General features: G+C 42.8%; 1 long non-coding RNA gene across 2 annotated transcripts in view; it reads right to left on the reverse strand.

Annotated features, from left to right (window-relative positions):
• The window catches only part of LOC135414690 (uncharacterized), a 30,895-nt gene extending 12,825 nt beyond the window's left edge, over positions 1-18,070 (reverse strand). The window contains exon 1 of one of the 2 annotated variants that reach the window (XR_010430781.1): positions 17,702-18,070. This is a non-coding gene — a long non-coding RNA (uncharacterized LOC135414690). Of the gene's footprint in view, positions 1-6,518; positions 7,883-17,701 lie in introns of those variants that run through there. The other variant, XR_010430782.1, reaches the window with a different exon arrangement.
• Positions 18,071-18,620: the final 550 nt, after the last annotated feature.

The following is an 18,620-nucleotide window of genomic DNA, read 5'->3' on the forward strand; positions in this document are numbered from 1 at the left end:
AGAGAGAATTAGATAAAATGAGAGGCAGAGGAGATGGTGAGTGGAACAGTGGAGAAGAAACAAGCTACCAATGTCTACCTTATGTTTTTCCCTAGATTTGTCGTGTTCATCTCCCTACGCTACCTTGACTGTTGGGGAAGAGATTACAAAATAAATAATGGAACAACTGGAATTATCCACAAAACAGCTGCAATGACAACAGTGGGCTACTTCTCAAGGGCTGCTTGGGAAATGAAAAGGAAAACCTTGCATTGCACTGTCAAATCTAGGAGAACACTTCTGCAAGACTGAAGGCATTATAGCTCACCCTGGTCACATAATCTCACCCTTGCCTTCACTTACTCTTATTACACTAGTGGTATGGATTTGATTATTCTGTCAGCAAATATCCTGTATCCTTGAAATGGATGAGTATGACATGTTTGAAAATATGGAGGATGCCAATAGGTTAAACATAATTCACATAAAGCTAATAAAAAGAACAAAAATAATTTACATACTAATCACAGAGTTCTTATCTGCCAGAAGGCACCAGGAAAATTGATCTCTCACAAGTATAGACTGAGTAAGTAGTTTGAAGAGGGAATTAAGCTCAAAGACAGGACGGAGCATGTGTTTCATCACATGCAGCCGGAATTTAAAAGCTACCAATTTGGTAGGGAGAAATCCATTATCCAGAGTGCATCAGCCCTTGCTGGGTACATGAGGATTCCATAGCTGCTCTGAAGAAATTCACATTGACCAGGACAAATAGGTGCTTATACCCTGGTAAGCATGAGAAATCCCATATAACCTTAGCGAGACAGACACACACTATGATAATTTTAAAAATTACTAGAATAAATTACAGAGTGAGAAGTTAAAGAGCACCTCAGAAATACTAGTTGATCTTGCTCCTGAACTTAATGGTTACAGTATCCTTTATGAGAAATGCTCTCAAAACAGTTCTCAGCTCAGACACATAGTTCTGGCAGCTGAACATTGTGTTTGTGTATGTGTTTGGACATGTGTATATACACTGGAAAAGAGATAAGTTGAAATTACTAACTTTGCTTCTGGAATTAAGACTCCCAGGGAGGCTAATTACAGCATACCATTGCTAGTAGGAAGGTATAACACATGGAAATATACACAGATGTATAGTTAATACACAAATGCAAACTGTTATGTGCAGTGCACAACTCTGCAGATAATCTAGGCTTGATTTTGGAGAGATTTATTATTAGTAGAGTAGAGTAGAATATTAATTGTGCCAATATTTAAAGGAAAAAAAGACTGTAAGTTGGCCATGGAATCTACCACCCCTAATTCCCCTAATGCCAACAGTGTCCATCAATTTATATTCTGAAATCTTAACTATTTCATCAGTTCACAGAATCACAGAATGACAGAATCAACCACGTTGGAAAAGACCTCTGAGATCACTGAGTCCAATCCATGACCTAACACCACCCTGTCAACTACACCATGGCACTAAGTGCCACATCCAGTTTCTTCTTAAATACATCCAGGGACAGTGACTCCACCACTTCTTTGGGCAGTCCATTGCAATGTCTGATCAATCTCTCTCTAAAGAATTTCTTTCTAATGTTTAACCAAACCTCCCCCGGCAGAGCTTAAGGCCGTGCCCTCTTGTCCTGCTGCGGGTTGCCTGGGAGAAGAGATCGACCCCCACCCGGCTACAACCTCCTTTCAGGGAGCTGTAGAGAGTGATGAGGTCTCCCCTGAGCCTCCTCTTCTCCAGGCGAAACAGCACCAGCTCCCTCAGCCTCTCCTCACAGGGCCTGTGCTCCAGTCCCTTCACCAGCCTTGTTGCCCTTCTTTGGACACTCTCCAGCACCTCGACATCCTTCCTGAATGGAGGGGCCCAGAATTGGACATAGTACTCAAGGTGCAGCCTAACTGGTGTGGAGTACAGGGGCAGAATCACTTCCCTGGTCCTGCTGGTCACACTGTTTCTGATGCAGGCCAGGATGCCATTGGCCTTCTTGGCCACCTGGGCACACTGCTGACTCATGTTCAGCTTCCTGTCAATCCAAACTCTCAGGTCCCTTTCTGTCTGGCTGCTCTCCAGCCACTCTGTGCCCAGCCTGTAGCACTGCATGGGGTTGTGGCCAAAGTGCAGGACCCAGCACTTAGTCTTGTTAAACATCATACTGTTGGATTCAGCCCATTTATCCAGACTGTCCAGGTCCCTCTGCAGAGCCCTCCCACCCTCCAGCAGATTGACACTCTGCGTCAGCTCTCAGGGGAGAGCGTCAGCAAATGAGCAAATCTGCTGATGGTGGACTCAGTCTCCTCGTCCAGATCATCAATAAAGTTCTACAGATATTGACACATACAGATGGGGATTAGAAAATAACATGTATTTCTTTTGTTGCTTGCACAATGCATAAGTATGTACATGTATCAGCAGAGGTCAAAAGAGACTACTTTAGATCCACTTGCTCTGTGGTGGGATGTAGTTTACAAGAAGGGGCTCAATTAAAGATCTCCAGGTTTATTAAGGCTTCCTTGTGCAGAAGAATGTCACTCTCAGGTTTTCTCCTGCCTCCTTGTGTGGTCTGTAATTTGGATCTACAATACAAGATTGGTCATGGTACTTCTGTCATTACTATATTGAGAATAGAATCACAGAATCATAGAATCAACCAGGTTGGAAAAGACCTCCAAGATAAAGACCAACCCTTGATCCAATAGATGTTGCTTCAGGCACTGCTGACAGAGATAACTATGGGCCAGTATGTGCTTTATTTAGTCAAATTAGGTTTGTCTGATGCTGTATAAAATCCTATTGAGACAGTTTATTCAGCATAAGCCAGGTCAGTGACTTTGAATAAATGTGGGTAAGAAGATAACAGCAGAAAAGTGCAAAGTGCATCAGACCCAGAGGTTATGTCCAGGACTGGTTGTTTATGAATGTTTAGAAAAGAGTTTAAAAACCAGCTTGGCCAGAGTGATCCTTTTCTAAAATATCTTTCAGCCTAAGCAGGTAGCCATCTCCTGAGCCAATATGAGGTTTAAAATTGGAGCACCAAAATTTGCAGTGTTGCACTGTATTTGAGATGTCTAAGAGATCAATGTTGTTCTGAAAAGCTGAGCACAATTGTGCAGGTATGGAAATATCTACATTTCACTACAATCTACTCACTTAACTGACTTCAGGGTTGGGGTTACCCTAGGATTTTACACTACACCCAAATTAAGTCCCTGAAGTAGATTCTGTTAGCACTTAGATTAATTAAAAAGACATATTCAAATACTTCCTAAATCTCTCAGTCTCTCAGAAGACCCGAGGGTGGGAAGAATTATGGCTGAGGAAATATTTTATCTCTCAAAATGTAAAGAAACAGGGTAGAGGACTGTCTTTTTGTGCCCATGTAGCACAAAAAGTGGAGTGTGAGGCTACTTAGCATCAAGACGAAGATGATCCGGCTCTCTGGGAGATCACTTGATTTTGACACACCTCCAAGTCTGCAAACTGGCTCCTCTGTCAGCACAGCTGGCCAATGTAAACCCACAATACCTCTCACTGGGTCTCTGAACCTCTCTGGGGAATGGGGAGGTTTTTCCAAAGGAAGAAAGCTCCATTATGTTTATGTCACTCAGTGTGACTGTACAGGATCTAGTTACTCAGCACTAGCGACATCGACTGGTGGTGAGTCTAGAAGAACTGGTGGTGAGAAGGCAGGAAGATGAATGGACACACTTGACATGTCTCTTGAAAGAGTTGAAAGAGAAAGAAGATACTTGTTTCCACAGTTTATCATAGATAATACTGTATATTATATGCCATCTCAGAGCATTAGCTTATAAACCAATGCAGCCCTCAGCCAGGGTCAGCCAAGGCATGTTCTGCTTCTGGAAATGGGAAAAGCATGCTCGGCCTCTCCAAAAACTTCTCTAGAGCTGTCACTCATAGTGGATGGAAGGAGCCAAGTTGCATCCAGCAGCACGGATTTTTTAATAGTCTTTATACTGTCAACAGGTGGTAGTTTCTGTTCACAGCCAATAAGCTGCCAGAGCTGGTCTATTTTGGGTCTGTATTTGCCTTAGTCTGACTTTGGTGGACTCTCAAGCAGGGGTTCAGTTCTGCCCACAAGCCTTTGAAGAGAGGAGAAACCTGTTTCCAAACCAACCAGGAAATGAAGCAAGTAGTCAAACAGAAGAATCTTCCTTATGTGCACCTCTCTTCCCTGAAAACAACCACTTGGTGCTTCCCCAGGGACATCCACCTCGAGCCCTGTCCTGTTTTCAGGACCTGTACTTAGAGCTTGTTTGTTCATGCGTGCAAAGCTCAGCATAATTTAAGTCCTCTAAATTTCACCTCAATGGGTAAAACAGAAGCAAAAGGTTTGACTGAACTTTTCCCTTTCTTTCCACCCTGGTCCACAGGTGAAGACTACTCCCTCCCTGTGATTCTATGTTGGCTTTAGCTGGCAGTAACAACACTGAGCAGACTCAGAGAAGAAATGTGGACGGAGCATGCCCTGCAGCATGCCCTGTGTTATAAAATGACAAGATTTTGTACTAAGGTCACTTTGCCCATGGAAGAAGTTTGAAAACCTTCCTCTAGCCTCCCACAGTAATATGTTACCTTCTCAAGAACAGGAGACTTTCCTGTTTTGGGCACCTGGAGACACACTCCACACAGAAAAGGCATGCCCCACTATTGCCCCACATGGTGCCATGCTATGGGAAAGAAGAGCTGATGCTCAATCATGCAAAACCAAGAACTATTCAGACATTTCTGAAGAAGACAAAGCACTTTTCAGAGTAATTTTAGACTCCTTTAGTTAGAGACCTGTCCATTTGAAATCTGGTCTTCTCCCTTCAGCTCTGCATGTCCCAAATTCTTGCATCTTTAACAAGCCCTTGTACAGGCAGGAATGAAGCCCAAGTCTGCAGTTTGCATGGAATTACACAGCAGACAGCTGCAGCTTGCTTTGGCTGTATGAGTGCCTTAAAATCTGAGAGGGAAACAAGAAGTAGGTCTCAGGCAGCATGTGCAATTTTTCCAGTCTAAACTCAGGTGATTCATTTCCACACAGAGAGGAATAGGTTCAATTTAATTTGACAAGGTTCTTTTCAATACCAGTGGCTTTATATTGCTAAACTTAACAGATTAAGACTGGCAACTCTCGAACTAGGGTTTTCTAGAACATCCGGGTCATTATTTCTATTGTGCTTCTTTGCCTAACAAGAAGCTTTGTTCTGCAAGTAAATACAGGAGCTCTAGCCAAGGGGATACCAGTCAGAGAGTGGGCAAGCCTCAGCCCAGCCTGGTGGAGCTGTGGAGAAGCCAGATTTTGGCTCTAGCCAGCTGGAAATCTCCTGACATCCCACCTGCCAGGAGCATCCAGGGCCTGGGGGGAGGATGGGACCTGCAGGACAAAGCCACTGTTCCTTTCCTCTCAGCTGCCATGGGGGCTGCAGGCAATGCAGACCACAGCCATAATGGAGGCACAGACCCTCAGGTGACTCTTCCTCTTCTGCTCTGAGCAGGACTCGGCCACAGGCAGATGCTGAGCTTTAGCTCCAGGGATTGACATGTGTGATATGATATCAACTGTATTTAAGATGTTTTGAGAAAGGGGGTCCCCTGTAAGAAGCTTTTCACCTAGGGCAGGAACACTTCTGATTCTGTGTCTGTTTAGTCCACACAATAACACCCATGGATTGCACAGTTTGGGCATGATGTTCCCCATCTGCTTTCTACTCCTGAGTCTAACAGCTTTCTCCCTGACCATCACATCTCAAGAGTGGATGCAGCTATGACAGTGCAGCTGTAGCGACCAAGCTCCTCCCCCAGAGATGACAACAGATGGACAGAGACATGCAGGCAAGGGGCTTAGGAAGGTGATAAAATGGCCTGCTCTGCTAGCCTTTTCTGTCTCCCGTATGTATGGACAGCTTACACGTGTGATTTGGAAAATTAAAACCGTTAATTCACAATTTTCTTGGCTGTCCGTACCAAAGAAGTGATCCATGTCATGCTCTACCAGGACTTCTGGGGAAGCACTTCAGGTGGGACTTAAAGAAATACAGGTGGGCACTGCCACTGAGTTTTTTAATTCTCTCCTGTATGACAATATTCATTATACTACAAAAGCAGTGAGACAATTCCATCCTAGAAGTCCTAACATGTAGGGATGCAGCAGAGGCAAGAAACTCCAGTCTCAGACCAGCACCTGCCAGGAAGAAGGTGTCTGAGGAACTGGAAATGGAATCGCCTTCTTTTGGTAGCCTAGGAGGCCCAAGAAGTGAGTTCAGCTACTACTTTCTGTTGAGAAGAGGTGTAGGAAAGCTGGCCTTTCTCCAGTTGACCTTGTACTAGAGGCGGCAAATTGTTCTGATCAAGGACATAGTTATACAGTAAAGTGTGCAAGATCTGGCAACATTGTCTGCATGCGTCTTATAAAACTCAAATAAAATCACCGAGAGAATTTCAGTGTATCAACTGAAAAACGTGTCTGAGTCCCTTGTGGTACTTCAAAACAGCATCTCTGGGTACTTACAGTTGTGGGTCGCCCCGCAGGAGCTCTCCTCCTGTCAGCATCCCACCTCGGGGCAGAAGGCAGAGCAGCACCACTTGCCAAGTCCTCCAAGCAAGGCAGTGGTGCAGAAAGCAGCCATCCACCTCCTCATCTGTTGCTAAGGGAACATGGGGAGATGAGCTATAATTATACCAATAAAGTGTGAAAGACAGCTGAGAGAGAGATGTGGAATGGGCATTTATGATGTTTCCTTCTTTAGTTTTATTTCATTTATTTCTTTGTAAATCACCAGCAGAAGGCATCCAAAACATTTAATGTGTCAGCAGATGACTGAAATTTAAATGGGGCCTTTTGACCAGAGCTGTCAATATCTTCCTAAATACAATGGGATGAGTAAAAGTGGTTAACTGCAAAATTTATCCCAGTCACCAGCACCTCCTCAGCTGAAACTCACAGAATCAGAGCATTTAATAAAAAATGGGAAAGGTAGGGAAAGTTCATGGAATATGACATTATTTAAGGCTAGGCTGAACTCTGAGGAATGGAAGTCCCCTACTTAGAACATCAGCTGGTGCAGCTTTGCAGAGAGAATCATGCCATTTCAGCCAGGGGTTTCCTAGGGAGGAAACGTCTCTGAATGGCAAAACAGCCTGGGTGTGCTATTGCACTTCCCACCTCATCGCAAGAGTCTATCATTTGGTGCAGGCAATCCATCCTGCTACGTCTATGGGAGCCTGGGACAGTCTCACACCATGGCCCTGGTTGGCATTTAGGCTTTAGGGGAAAGAGAGCAATCACATCACACCACAGTGCCTTGGTCTGTTGCCAGGGGATTCAGCACAGCCTTCCACTTCATTGAATAAACAGTTAATTTCCCAATGTTTTTAAACACTATTCAACAGTCTTTACAACAGCATGCTTATCCTTTGACCTAAAACACACCCGTACTGGAAGAATACAGTCTGTTACTGTAAGCCTTACCTTTCTGAACCACGTAATGCAAGTTACAGGTTGATACTCAATCCAGGAGCAAACTGAGTCACTCCCATGCAGGCAGGTGCCTGGACTAGTAAACAGTAGCAAAGACTGTGCTAAAGGAATAGGGGGGGAGCGAGGAAGAGGTTAGAAGGTAATTACAGATATTAACAATTAGCAGGTTCAGTAGAAGCCACTGACTCAGAAGGCATTGCACCTCACAGAACGATGGTGTGATCTGCACCTCACTAGGGACAAAGAGGCACTTGCAGCGTTTGAAAGCCACGCACTATCCGCTGATGTATTTGTAACCTCAGGGAAGGGAATAGACCATCACAACATTTATTCCTTGTGCCCAGAAGTGGATAAGAGCCAGGTAATGCCATTCATTTGGCCTGAGCTCCACTCCAGCCCTGATTGTTTTCAGGGATATCCTGGAACAGCCAGTCTTCTCTGTGCAGCAAAGGGCAACACCTACAGGGTCTATCAAACTTACAGGCTGGTATACATGTTTTGCATACACTTTTTTTCATAAATTCTGTTTCCTTTGCATTGGTAAAATGGATACATTTTATCAGTACCATTCTGATATTGCTAGGGAGGGGGCAATATCGGTTTGGAAAAATAAAAAGTAATACACCACCTCTCCCCCCACAGTGTTAATATGAAACATCTCTTGACTATTTGGGGGGATCAAATCTCAGATCAACAGATATGGCCTTGCTGATTTTGCCCATACTGTAGATGGCTGTGCAATGTTGCAGTATGGCTATGTGTTCAGCATAAGCATATATGTCTGCCATCACTACAGGAAACAAAAAAGGGCAGCTCTGTTCTAACTCTGCCAAAGCAGGCAGCACTGCAGTGAGGAATATGGCCCTACATGGCTACACACCACTGGGAGTCAGGGTGCTTGCTACTGTCCATTTCTCTTACTGTCAAACACATGTATTAGTGCACACATGTTACTTAATTACTGATGTTAATGTAACATGTCAGTACAACGCAGTTCTCTCAAATTCCTTTTAACTTACCCATGCTGAATGCTTGAGGTGGAGCTATTCTAAACAGTTTGCATAATTTCATATGTGCCATTTCCAAGAAACTCTATGCATTTTAAACAATATGAACCGGGCCAGAGCACTAATGAAGTTAAACGAGGCTGGCAAATGATAGTGAACTGGACATGATTTAGGAAATATGTCCTGAAAGGACAATATTTATGAAGGTAAAAATCTAGCTGTGTGTGCTCTGGGGAAGCTTTCTGCAAATAGATGACTGTAGTTCCCAGGATTTCAGCTATCAATTGTGCTTCACAAAAAGACCTTTCCCCTGGCACGATTCCTCTATACTTTCAATCCTGAACTTTTCCTTCTGAACGTGCAGGGAATTGAAGACTCCTGGTGAAAACTAATGTAACCGCCATAGGAAACAACAGATTTTTTAGCCTCATTCATGATCTCTGAAACTGAACAGTTCTCATCCACTCAAGTACACATGAAATGACCTATATTCTCTGTCAAGTCCTGCTTCTCTCCCCCTTGTTCTCAACCTCCATGTTTTCCAGATCACTAGTTTCTCAAAGCTCTTAATTCTGGTAGGGAGCCCAGATCCCACCTTAGTACTCGCCAGTTTGAATTTTCCCCACTAATTTGACTTTTCAACATGTTGCTGCTCAAAGTAAGACAAGCAGCCTGTGGCTGAAGCACATGAAACACTAGACTGGAGCCAGACCAATTTCCAGGTAAGGCAGTTTTTGCTGCCAGTTGGAGAAAATTTTCACTGTGATGGTTTTGTGAGCTCATGCCTGTGTCACTCTGCACATCCTGGGTTCAGCAAGGGCAGCAGTGGGGATGATCGGTCTCAAGGAAAGCCCATGGGATGCTGTCAAAGAGATTATTTAACTTGAGAAAAGACAAACACAGAAGAGCTATTGAGTGTTTATCATACTTTTACATGCAAGACCTGCGAACAGGCTTAGTTTAAATGCAGCTGGGGAAACAACAGAGATGCAGGCTGCCAAACAAGATGTCTGTGGACTCAAAGCTTCAGACCTGCCCCAGAAACCCCAGAACAGCTGGAACAGGACTTCAAGAAAAGGAGACTCTGTCAGGGTGCCAAAGCAGGGGCAAGTGCCAGGAGCAATACCAACCCAGACATGAGGAAGACTGATATAGAGGACATGGGTGAGGACATCCCTCACTGCCACTCTAAAGAAAAGTGATTATTCAGGAATGGAGAACCCTACACAGGAAAACACAGAAAAATGTTTATAGTGTCTTACCTAGACCTTATGACTTCTTGCGCCTGCTAGAGCAGCTGGATTTGTTTGCTTTATTCTTCACATTCTCTGGGACTGATTGTCAGAGGCATCATTCATAATTGAAACAAGGGATGATGAACCTTGAGTGCCCTCTTAGCTGGTGATGGGAGGTGTGTTTACAGGATTATTGTATTTTTCTCCTCAGATCAGTTCTGGATACAGAGGGGGAAAAACCCATGTTTTTCAGTATGACACTTTCAGCTATATCTGAAGGCCACCGGAAATAATAACTTTCCCTTGTTCTCACAGTTTTTCTAAAATAAATGGCCAAGAGTAATATCTCAAAGGCTCCTGTTTTCTCAGAAAATATTTCCATTATCTATCTTCCCAGTCACAAATACAATACAATGTATTAGATGAAGACTGGTTTTAAGGATCCTGAGTCATCTTGAGCAAAGTAAGACTAACATCAATTGAGAAGAGTCACAGAGGAGAACAGTGATGTACTATTCTCTCAGAGATAAGAAGCATCCTTGCCTGAACGGGAAGTGAGCATTGTCTGGGATGACCAGTTCCAACAGTTCTTCTGGTTGCAGTCATCAGACAAAGCAAGGAATTGTAGATTTTATTGCATTTGTTCATTTACCTGCAGGGATAATATCAATGGAAGTGATACAGGAACCCAGAGAGATACAGACAGAGATCAGAAGCACATCTGGTTACCCGACACAAGCAAACGCCTATGAACAGTGCAATTCCTGACCTTTTGAGTCAATACTCCAAGGAAAAGGACAGCTGAAGAGTGACAAAGGAAACATTTCTAACCTCTCTGAAACATCCCTCCCTAACTTCTCTTTTATATCCCACTGATCAAGATCTCTGTGCCAACTTAAGGGTTTTCCTGCTCAGGAAATTGTTATGACTCTGTTCAGTTGGATAGGTCAACAGTTATTTTGAAAGTCAGCTTAACATGATGGTTACATTTTCTAGACTGCTAGAAAGTGTTCATCATTCTATCAGTTTGTGTTTCCAGTTACAGGCAATCAACAGATATGGACCACCAACTGGCAATGAGCTAAGCAGTGACCTGTCACAGGAAAACAGAAAGATGCTTACCCATAGTGATCTCTTACACAAAGTGATTTGCTTCTTGCTTATAGTTTATTTTAAGCATTTGCTCTTAGAGTGCATAACAGACATTGTTTTCAAAATTACCTCCCGTACAGAGGAGGTGAAGAGAAGGGGCTGCACCTATGTATCTGGCTTTCACTGCTCTGACTATAGCTGCTCTACTCCTCTATGAGGCACTATGCTCCGTCAGAGAGGGCTTACTCAGGGCCCATCCATCTTAGAGATTCACAGTCTTCACAGAATATTCTGAGTTGTAAGGTACCCCCAAAGATCATCAAGTCCAACTCTTAAGTCAATGGCCCATACAGGGATCAAACCCACAACCTTGGTTTTATTAGCTCTACTCATGCTCTAATCAACTGAGCTATGAAGTACAATGAGGCATCTCTCCAGATGTGGTGACACTGAAGGGTGAGCCCCCACTGGGGTAAGGGGGCTCTTGAACAGCGGTGACCCTGTCACAGAGTGTGCAAGTGCATCTCTGTGATACACACTCATGGGCAGGAGCTGCTAATTATTTCTAGACCTCAAAGACCCAGGCTGCAAGCTTTTGTCATGACTAACCATCTGTGTGCACCCACTTCCTACCCCTGCCGTACATTCATTTTAGAGGTCTGGCTGTTAACAACTGTATTTGATACTTGCTAAATTACCATAAGCCAAAGCTTAAACACCCACTTCTCTACCATGATGCATGTGTTGGAGACCTGTGGATGGAGAGAGCAGCATTTACTGAGTGCTTGAGTACATCACAGCTTCCATTTTGAGGCAGGGCAGTCCAGGCCCCCAGATTTCACATGTCAGTCAATGCTGTTCTTTTTCCAGACAGAGATGTGCTCAGTTGACAGCAGTAAGAAAAATTTCAGGACACATTCTGGGTATATATTGCATATATACAAGCTGCACTGATGATTGTTTATCTATACACACAATATGCATCCGGTTATTTACAGAGTGTTGTGTGATTTGGAAAAAACATCCCTAATTAATGCAACAAAGCATAATTTTCTTTGCTGTTTTACCCAGCAGCAGTTCACACAGAAAGTGGACAGTGGATCTCATAAGGAAAATGAAACATTAATGAAACTCCTTAGAGACTGATTTATGCCAAGTCAAAGGCCAGCAATTGAGATAACTGTTTTTGAAACTATGGTGTCTCCTCATTGCTTTGCCATATTTACCTGTGCATTTTCAGAAAAACTCCATGTTGATATAGCAGCAGGATGTACATGAAATGTCAGGCAAATAACGGAGGAAACCAGAGAAAGGAATTTACATTAGAAAAAACAGTATCTACCATAAAGCTGGAGCATTGTCATAACTACACAGAGAGAGAGAGAGTCTAATTAAAAAAGCAGGAACTTTTCCTGTGGTGGTTCTGGACCCAGGAGTTAATTATTGCACTTACAAGAGTGGATGGGAAGTACCACTATTTCCAGTCATTTCCAAATTACCGTAATTGTGTATGCCTCAGGAGGAGGGAGGTTTTCATGTGTTACCTAACCTGGGCTATATGTTTCTGCCTGCAGGAGGCTGAGCAGGACTTCCTGGCATCCCAGGCTTGGGTCACAATGTCATCACAGAAATACTGCTAGGACAATATTGTTTGCAAATCATAGGCTAATTAAAAGGTATTTCTTGTTACCAAAGAATGAAGAAAATACAAAAATAGGCAAATCTTACCAAAGAGCACTAGTGGCTTTAAAGAAAGTACGTATGTGTATGGATGTGTATAGCTCAAGATATATACACATATAAATCTCTACGTATCCACTAGGCATATCTTGTATACCTGGAGGAGTCAGATAGCACTAGGCAAATGCTAAACAAAGGTAGAAATTTTCCCCAAAATTTCTTTTTTAGGGAAAAAATGTCCAGTCATATTCACACGTAGAGAGAAGCTGAACAGCCTCAGAAGAAAAACAAGGAATAATATTTGCCTTGAGCTGCATTAGATTTTCCAGCCTCTGCCATGCTCACGGCCTATGGGGCTGGAGCTGAAGCTATGGCAGAATGAGTATGATACTGCAGTGCTGCAGAGAGGCGGGGAAGTGGGTTCAGGCATTCAAAACCCAGAGCAGGACTCTCTAGACCCTCCTTTTATCCTGTTCAGCAAAACAAAAAAATAAAAATTACCCTCTCCATGGGTCATTAGTGACAAACTTCTACCTTTCCCTGGATGTATTGAGGAAATAAATCTCTACAAAGGGATTTAACTGAATTTCCCACCTCAGCCTTCCTGATGATCATTTAGCCTCACGTGCTTTCCCTAGAGATTATGTAGATGAGTGACTCAGAGATGAGTGGGACCTAGGGGAATCCTGGTTATGTGTTTGGCTATTGACTCAGTACCAGACCGTGCAGGACTCACTCGACCTTCACAAGAGAGCACTCAGCCTAGGTGGAAAATGGAAAGAAAACCACAAAACACTGCTCTTGCTAAAAACCAGTAAACCTGATTTTCTGGATAAAGAATAGTTGTAAATTTCTGCTAAAGTGTGGTTCATCAGATGCATCTGACTGCTACCACACTAAATTCTTTATGAATTTAATAATTTAGGTGGCTTTTTCTTATTTTATGGTCACTAGATGTAAGGGGGGTTGTTTGTTTATAGAGAGGAATCTGTGTGCTAATTGCAAATGAAAATCCTCCTGCTCCTAATAGTACTTTTTCACTTTCCTATTTGGGCATTTCAAACACAAGGTGGGTCTTTTGCTGATTTTCAAGTAACATTAAATGAAAATAAGAAAAAAGAAAAAATAACCACCACAACTAAGTTGCTCACATTATAATGGCTGCCATAATTGCATTTGAATGCAATACACTTTTGCTGATTAGTTTGCATGTGACTGAAACAAGAGGGTAAAGAAACACTTAACGAGGGTTTTATTTTGATCTGCAGTAATTGCTGTTCATCAAAACTATTGTGGTCGAGGTATACGAGAGCTGAATTGCTTTTCTTTTTATTGAAAAAAAATAGGGAAATGTAACATTTCTGTACAAGACCCTCTAAAGATAGTACAGTCTGAGAGTTTCCATCAAGAGTCAATTGGATTCAAACACATTTCAGCATTCCAGCAGCCCCCTCCCACATTTAAGCTGCTATTCTCATGTGCCTGTTACTAAATATAGCAGTAGCTCTTCAGACTGACAGGAGAATTCCTGATCCAGGCTCCTGGGCTTTGCTCCATACACTCCTAATATGGTAGAGCACTGCAGCCAAGTGAATGCTCAGTAAGGACTCAAGAGGGTAAACTGGAACCACAGGATCATCCCTTCCCATGCCATGGGAAACTGAGCAGCAGCAGTCACAGAGAAGATGTGACTTAACCTTTTGGTGTCTTGGCTCCAGATCAGCTGTCAGCAAAGCTGACTGGCTTCTCATGAAAGTGCACGACTATGCAATAATGAGTGATGCCAACCTCCAGCTGACACTAGCACTGAGAATTCCCACTTGCCCCCCCCATCTCTCACAGCAGCAAACCACGTTACAGAAACATCTGGCTAGGGCAAGAAGAGACAAAATGCTAACAAAGTTTGTTGTGAACATGTTTTAGGCTCATAAATGGACATGCAAAGCAACATGAGGGTCATTTCAGTCACGCTTCCCACCCTAGTTTTATGAGCAGTATATATGCAGTGCTGGCATGTACATCTCTGTGGGGCATTGCACTGTGGAGGCCATGGAGATAGCGCCTGGGAGACTATTACAGAGAGCAATAGTTGATTTCATCTACAACTATTTGCCAACATTTATATTGCTAATTTTATAATCTTTCCTGCGTGACTATAAGAATTTAGCAGGAGTTCCTGAAACCACAGATCTTGGAAATCAATCAATCAGCAGAGTTACATGGAAGAAATTTGCCTCTTTGCAGAGTGTCAGCAGTTTTGCATGAAAAAAGCTACAAATACGGCACAGGCCCTTTTCTGCCCCTCATCCTCACAATGAGTACGTTTGCTTCAAAGTCCCATGCATCTCTATCTTATTAAAGATCTCTGTTCCTTCTACCATCAATCTACAAACACCAGGATACTCTGGAAATACACCTTTTGGGACTTTAATCTGCAGACTGTGGTTTCCCAAACCATAAAAGCATCCTCTGAGCATGCACCAGAAGTGCTCATTTACACATCTCCAGCTCACTGGAGGTTTATAAAGAAATATACTTTGTAAGTTGGTGCTGCACAAAGGCCAGCTGAAACAGAATTCACGATGGAAAAGGCATGGTGAAGGAAACTTTCAAGCAGCAGCAAAGCATAACCACTCACCAGTCCAAAAATGGGGAGGAGAAGAGAGAAAAACCTCTTTGCCACAAAATGTACTATTTAGAAATGCAGAATTTATAGCACATTGCATTGCATCCATTCTTAAATAGTCGTGAAAATCATTCCCTGCTTTTTACTAATGGGAGGGAGAGGAAACAATACACAGAAAATCGAAAAAATTTATTCAGATTGCAAGGTAGGAAACCAAACATCCCAAATTCTAATATGTTTTGATAAAGGACACCTCTAGCAGGGTCTAATGCTCAGGAAAGCTTTTACATCTTGAAAACATTTCTTTGTGACTGCTATGGGTGGATAATCTCCTGTAAACCCAGTAGGTAAAGGCAGATGGGAAATCCCTGCAGGAATTTCTTGCAATACGTTAAAGATCCACTGAAGCTTACGGCAGAGTTTTCATCTTTTTTTGTGTGTGTTTCATTTCCACTACCAGTGATGCATGAAGGAAGCTACAACTGCAAATAAATAGAGGTTCCTGTTGCTCAGGTTCCCTCAGTGCTGAAAGTGACAACTACATATTATTTATAGTAAGAACAAGCCAGTAGCTACAGTGTGTGTTTCTACCACTATAAATTGAATAATAGATTGCCCTACACCATCTTGTTAAGTCCCAATGCAGCAAACTCCTCCTTATACATTTATCTAACCTACTAGCTAGTGTTCATCAACAATAAATCAAAAGTATGATCTAAAATACCTGTCTTCATGAGGTAAACTGAAGTGCTCCACCAGAAAAAAGGTACAAATTAGAGGTATTACTCTGAAATTAAAGATTCTACCAGTGGCTCTTGGAAATGCTCAGTGAGGGCTCCTTCAAGGTACTTCAGTATGCATTTATGCAATTCAGAACATGTAAGCTAGACAGTATGAACATCCCCTCACACTGGAGGTGTTTGTTAATCACCATCTCAGCTGACTTATGCTGTACATCATTCAACTTTTCATTCAAATGCCTGTTTGCTCAGGATTACTAGCAGGTCAGAAAAGCCTAACTTTGTATATCTATCAAAACTGTATATATAGATACATAATTTCATATCAAAATCAATAGTTTGTTGTTTTTTGCCAGTTATCATCTTCAGATAAGATCTCTACAAACACAAAAATCAATACAACCTACTTTTGGAATGTTTAAGCAGAGACTCTGAATTTCCAAGCATTTATTTTCATTCTTTCTTCCCCAAAACAAAAGTTAGGCAATTAAATAAAAAAAAAAAATGGGAGAGGGGGCAAAAAATACTCAAACCCAAACAAACAAAAATTATGAAATCAAGCCAAATCCAAGCTTTCTACAGATAAAGTGGCAAGTCTGCTATGGTTGTTTCCATGTCCCAGACTTGGATTGGTGAGTGCTTCAAATTGTTACTGGGAGCTGCCCAAATGCCGTAACAAAGTTGGTGAGGTAGAATAGGTAGAAGAGATTCCAGAAGCAGCTTGAATTAAGTGAGATATTGCTGATGCCCTTGGCATGGCCTGGCAGACCCTAGATTATGTCCTAGACGAAGCCTCACCAGGCTTGTCACAGACAGCTATCAGGTCAGCACCTTGCAATATTCTAACCTGAAAGTGAAATCAAGGAGAAGAGTCCCTCCTGTTGCTTGAGGTGTTGTATATGAACGTACTGCCTGGAAAGTTCATTAACTGGGAATCCAAAAGCCAGAAGATTCTGGGAAATACTAAAAAATGGCCACTCATTGGCAATCATAGTCACAGCTGGGCTGTGACAGTGCAGTCACCACCTGCAGCCACATCTTGGATTGCTCATCTTGCCCATCTCCTTGCACTTTGCACCTCACACCTCCTCTTGCCATGTTGTCTGCCAGCTGATTCTCATCCAGCCATCTGTCTTGGCCAGGTTCAGGGAAAAAAGGGAAATTATACCATTTGGATCTGCTGAAAAAAAAGTCACAGAGCAGAATGTCACCAGCACACTGATGGCACAGCAGCCAAACCACAGCTGCCATGTAAACACTCAGCAGAAGCAGTGACAGAGCAGGTCTGGTGGGATGCACCTCTAAGTTTACTGACAAGGGAAAAACTAAACTAATGATCAATTCTTGCCAGATCCTGTCAGTAGAGAAACTGTGACTCTCTGCTCAGCTCCACTCAGAGCTGTTGGCAGATGAAGTAAAGTTAGCAATGTCATTTTGACTTAATCCATCATTTGTAGCAAGAAGAACTGCTCAGAGAGCAGTAACACCTCTGAGTCCTTAATGTGATTGCAGGAGGACAGAAGCAGCAGCTGAGCCCACAGCAGTGCTGCTGTGGCTTCACAGCCTCTCTCGAGCAGGAAGCCTTGTGCTGAGGCAAGAGAACGATTAGAAACTGATCAAGACATTTTAAGTAGAAGCCAAGATGGTGGTTGCTTAAGCACGCTTCTGTAGACATCTAGAGATCTAACAGACCAAGGGGTTCACAGTTATCTCTTTCTTCTTAATGAACGCACCCTGCAGCCTCCAGTTCCCCTCACACTTCCATATCCAAAATACAGCAGATCCTGGTACCAGCATAGCCAGAGAAGCACACAGCTTAGCACAACCTAAGTACCTGATGTTTTACCCATCTTCTCAAACTCCTCAGTCTGCTACCTGAAGGCTGAGTTCGGAAGCTCTCCATGAGGCAACTGCAAGAAAGACAAGCACTGGGCTGTTATTCATGAAACTGATGAATATTTTGACCTTTTAATTCCATTTCATCCCTACATCTGAGACATAAAAGGCATCGGGCAGAGGGGTTCCCAGCGGAGTGAAGAATTGAATATACAAGCACCTACATTCATGCTTTTGCATGTCCTGGCTGGCTTTTTCCATGCCAGAGACAGGCTGTCCTCGAAAATTAAGGTGATTCATCTCAATTCAATCTATACTAAGACATTTTAAACCCACTCATTTGCCCTGCATCATATAGACACTTAAGCGCATTACTATTCTTCAAAACATACAGTACTCATTGCTTCTTACTGGCCTCCTGGCTTAACTCCTAGAAGTTTTATGTTCTCTAATATTAGATTAATAAAGTATTTGGACCATTTTTCTTTTAAATATCGAACCTTCAATTACAGCAATATAATCTAAATCAAAAAAGGTATTTGTACGGACTTTCTGTGGTAGCCCTTGCAGGATGCTCCCCCTTAGGGCATGAGGCACATCTGGCCAGGCGTGATGAGACCCCACACCAGTTCTGGCAATGTCATGGAGAAGGATGAGTACATAGAGGGTCACAGGGAAGGTGGAACTAAGGCCCTCCTGTAAGAGCCAGGTTTTGCTGTTCTCAGAAGGAAAATGTTTTATATTCGGCTGAGATGACATCTTGTTCTCTCTAGAGCTGCTTCCCAAGATTTGCCTTCCTGAAATATGAAGGTTGGGCCTATTTTTTAACAAACTGGCAATTATACTGACTAAAGGAAATGTACACGCTGCCAGAGGGCTCAAACATTTTGCAAACAAAGAGTGAAGGTCCTCAATGC

This window comes from Pseudopipra pipra, chromosome 5 (genome assembly GCF_036250125.1).
Source record: "Pseudopipra pipra isolate bDixPip1 chromosome 5, bDixPip1.hap1, whole genome shotgun sequence".
In the NCBI taxonomy this organism is placed as follows: Eukaryota; Metazoa; Chordata; class Aves; order Passeriformes; family Pipridae; genus Pseudopipra; species Pseudopipra pipra.